This window comes from Mus caroli, chromosome 2, assembly GCF_900094665.2.
Source record: "Mus caroli chromosome 2, CAROLI_EIJ_v1.1, whole genome shotgun sequence".
Taxonomy (NCBI): domain Eukaryota; kingdom Metazoa; phylum Chordata; class Mammalia; order Rodentia; family Muridae; genus Mus; species Mus caroli.
Window position 1 is genome coordinate 93,597,413 of NC_034571.1, and position 5,006 is coordinate 93,602,418.

Below are 5,006 nucleotides of genomic sequence, written 5' to 3' on the forward strand. Positions count from 1 at the left end.
GCAGGTTTCTCAACAACTGCTGTGGGGACTTACTTGGACTCTGTTGCCTGCCTGTGAGGCTATGCCAGTGGCTGGCAAATACATAAGTAGATGCTCACAGTCATCTATTGGATAGAACATAGGACCCCCAATGGAGGAGCTAGAGAAAGTACCCAAGGAGCTGAAGGGGTCTGCAACCCTATAGGAGGAACAAAATATGAACTAACAAGTACCCCCAGAGCTTGTGTCTCTAGCTGCATATGTAGCAGAAGATGGCCTAGTCAGCCATCAATGGGAGGAGAGGCCCTTGGTCTTGCAAAGATTATATGCCCCAGTACAGGGGAATGCCAGGACCAGGAAGCAGGAGAAGTTGGGTTGGGGAGCAGGATGGGGGGAGGGTATAGGGGACTTTTGGGATAGCATTTGAAATGTAAATGAAGAGAATACCTAATTAAAAATAACTGGGCATTAAAATAAATAAATAAAGTGACTTAAAACTAAGGTTTTAATTTTTCTGGGCCACAGCCCTCTTTCAGTAGAATGGTTTTGTGTAATTTAGATATCACAAAGCCTGCTTGGATTACTCCATTCTCTCCTGTCATCAACTTGAAGATCTCCACGAAGCACCAATTCAGAGTGCATCAGGTACACACAAAACCCTGGGTTTAATTCTAGTACTAAATAAACCAGGTGTTCTGATACATGCCGTGATTCCAGCAACTTGGAGGGAAGACAGGAGGATCAGACCATCCACAGCATAAATAAATAAATAAATAAATAAATAAATAAATAAATAAATAAATAAATTACTTTGAAGCAGAAAAACAGATAAATATTACCCGACCTTGTCCAATGTTTTCTATATATAAAGGTGGTTTAAAATTGAAACACGGAGAAAAAAAGGAAAAACACTAAAGAACATTATCAAGCTATAGAAGAGAGTCTACAATTGATACATTTTCTGTAAAACAAAATAAATGATAAGACAGGACAATGGAAGTTAATAAAAACATTGGTATTGCCCTTCTTACTTCTTTGAAACTATGGATGTCATCTCTATATTAGAATTTTGTCAGCTAGACTTTATCTGGCAAACATCCTATATTTTCTAGATGAATATGAACCACAAAAGTCCATCTTTCTATCCTCAAAGAAGCTGTATAGTTCTAAATAAATCCTCATATGTAGATTCTACTATTCAATATTGTAATGAAGAATTAGACTTTTATTTTTAAAACTGATACTGAATAAAGAAAACAACAATTTTTTCAAGAATAAAATGAAGGGGATAGTATCATCATTTTCTGTGGTGGTTGAATTGAAACATGTCCTGAAATAGTCTCATATATTTGAACATATGGTCTCCAGCTGGCTGGTTTATTAAGGTTTGAAACCTTTATAAGGTGTAGCCTTGATTGAGGAAGTATGTCACTGAGGAAAATATTTTTTAAAACGAAATCTCAAAAAAAGCAAATGAAGATTCAGGAGCCAGATGCTGTGGTAAAAGCCTGATAGTTCAGAGAGGCAGAGAAAACACCCAGATGACTTTCCTCCTCAACTGATGTCCCAGAAGTAAAAACACAATTCTCCACACTGTCTGAATGTTTTAATTTTCTACTTTCTTCTGATTTTCTTTCACTACCTATGTTTTTTTTTTTTCAATCCATGTCAACTGGTTGCTTGCTCTGCCTCTTGACCTATGGTTGACTTTACTCACTCTTGATTATAATAAAAAGAGCTCCCAGATTAAAGGTGTGTGCTAGGGATGAGGCACAACACAAATAGAAAAAGGTTTTGCTTGTTTGTTCATTTGTGTGTTTTTTCTATCCATAATCTCACAGTGTGATCCAACATCCCACAATGCTCCTGTATTAAAGGTGTGTGCTAGTGCTGAATCACCCCACAACTAGACACAGGTTTTTCAGTATACAATTTCAGGCTTCACAATGTGGTCAAATATCCTGTAACAGAAAAAAACAAAATGAAGATTTATAATCTCATCCCACTTCCTGTTTTCACTCCTCCCCCATCTTACTCTTTGATTCCTATATAAAGCTAAACCATATACTTTCTCTTCCTGTCTTTTCCAATGACTTACTTACCCCAGTGAGCTGTAGACTAGTGAAATTATTAAGCCAAAATAAAATAAAATATTTATTCTGTAAGTATTTTGGAAATTATTTTTCATCATAACAAAAAACAGAAGACTTGACACGTAAGTTACTAACAGATATTGGGCCATTGTTCTGACGTTTACCTTGTAGATTTTTATTTTTATTTTTTAGAAGAATTTTGATATTTTTGCAAGTTTGGTCTAAGAAAGCCATTACATGCTGTGAGCAGAGCTTAATCGACTGTTTTAGCAGGAGTAAAAAGGACAGAATGCTGACAATAATGTGGATCATGGAGTCTCAGCTCATGGGGTTTAACAGTGAAGCAAATATGAGTAACTGAACTTGATGTCAATTGTGTGATTTCTTGGAATAGAATATGGCTTTCTTGTGCCATGTCATTGTAACTTACTCCAGGTTATATTTTAAGATGTGGACAAAATTATTTGATGTAGGTGCTTTTAAGATAACAGTATATTGAATCTGTCAGGGTTATTATTACCTAGTACCTTTATACAGGACTACAATGAAAAGGAACAATGGGACAGATTGAAATAAAATATAAGCAGTTAAAAAATGAGAAGAACATGAGGAAGTTTAGTGTTGTAGCCAGTTATATGGTGAATAAGAAGCTATAATTGTTAAGAAAATTAGGACCATTAACACAAAGCTTCCTAGTTGCATTGGGAAGATAGAAACAGTGCCCTTGCTAAAGCTAACAGTCCTATTCTCCCCTTGGAAAAGCTTACAATTTAAGAAAGGAGAAGCCTAAGAAGTGTCCTCCTTATAGAAAGGAAATTTAGAGAAAAATCCTGGAGCTAATGAGATCAAATCAAATGATCCAGGCTAGCAATATAACTTAGCACTACTATCCATATGATTATGACTTTGTACATAAGAAAGATACAAATTTGAGAGGTCATGGATTCTTCTATAGATTCAGAGAATCACTGAAGCCTGGCCACTTGTCTAGGAAAGTCTCTAAGAGAAGACCCTGACAAGTTATTCCATGAAGTTGCTACAGTGAAGCCTTGATGACTGTGGATTTGTTGGATGCCAGAGTCCCAAGTCATTTGACAAGGAAATGTGCATAAAGGAAATAGAACCAGATCAAATCAGAAATGCATGTTGTAGTAGCATGACCTGGAGAGAAAAGAAATCTAAAATCTTTGAAACAGAAGCCCCAGATATTGGAGGTTGAGATATAGGATTTGTTAATGTGATTACTGAGTTTCAGACTTCCTTCTGTTCATTGCCTCCTCAATGTATAGCTATTACTCCTTTTAGGAAATGGAATTTATATTTTTTGTCATTATATGTTAGAATTAGTTAATTTATTTGTTTATTTTAGCAGAGTAACAGTTAAGAGATGTTCTTAAGTTTTATAAGATATTTGAATAGGTCTGAGACTATGAAAGACTATGGAAATTATTAAAATTAAACTGAATATAATTTGCATCATGAGTTGGCCATGAGACTATGAGAGCCACATTGCCAATGTAATGATTTGAATGAGAAACATCCTCCATAGCCCCATATATGTAAAGACATCATCCACAGTTGATGAAACTATTTGGGAAAATGATAAAACCTTTAAGAGGTAAGTCTTCCTTGAGGATATGTATAGCTTGAGAGAAGCTTTGATGCTTTATAACTTTATTCTATTTACTCTTCATCTACTCCTGGGAGGCAGAGATAGATGATCACTCACAGACTCTATCGCTTTGGAACCCTTAAGTAAATCTAAAAGTATTTCCTTAAGTTCATTTTGGAAATGATATTTTATCACAGCAACAGATATGTGTGTAACACAACATACATGTATATGTGATGTAGGATATAGCTCACACTTTTGCCAGGAAAAGAATTATAAATGAATATAATTGATACAATTCTCTGTTGTACATACAGCTTTATCATTTATTGAAGCTAATGAAAAATTTTCATACTAATGATTTGAAGGTGCTTATTTTTCTTATAGAGAATTAAATTCTGGCTGAGTGCTTAATACTCTCAAAAATGCAGAATCTTGAACATTTTTCAGTTGATTGATATTGTGACATATTTTGACATTATCATCATCAGTACTGCGAGTGTCACTTTGAATAAATATGCCATATAAAATGGCAGAATATGTTTGGAGTCATTTCAAATTAGGTTTTTTTTTTGGAAATTTTCATAAAATTCAAGTGAGCAATAGAAGCATAAACTTTTAAAACCATGCATTCTAGTCCAACACAGTCTAATTATATATTGGCATGCTGACGAATCATGGTTGAAAATAGATTTAGTGTTTATTTTCTATACCGAAGTTATTTTCTATGAGGAGAAAATTTCAAAATTACAGTAAAATCATTACAGCTCATACCAAAGTTGGATGAATTTTTAGCTAATGTGTTTTGGGGATTATTAGTTGGGGTTACATGGCTCAACTTACATGCTTGGACCAGGGAGTGGCACTATTAGGAAGGTTGGCCTTGTTAGAGGAATTGTATCACTGTGAGGGTGGGCAATGAGACCTACCTCCTTATTGTAATACTCCCTGGGCCAAGCATATTCAGACCACCACACCTGTTGTGAATTCTGAACTGTAGCCACAATAAAGTTTCACCTTGTATCATGGGTTAAGTTTTCTGGAAACACATTATTGAATTTTCACTTAAATTCCAATGTTATGAATTCAGAAAATTTTTACTTGCTAAATTTTATATGATCCCCACATTGGAACTGTAACCCACATATATGTGGTTATACTCTAGAAGATTGGTAGATGTCTTTATATGAGAAAGGGTAATAAACTCTGGACAGAAAGTGTTGATCTTATGAGGCTATGCCAGTGCCTGGCAAATACAGAAGTGGATGCTCACAGTCAGCTATTGGATGGAACACAGGGCCCCCAATGGAGGAGCTAGAGAA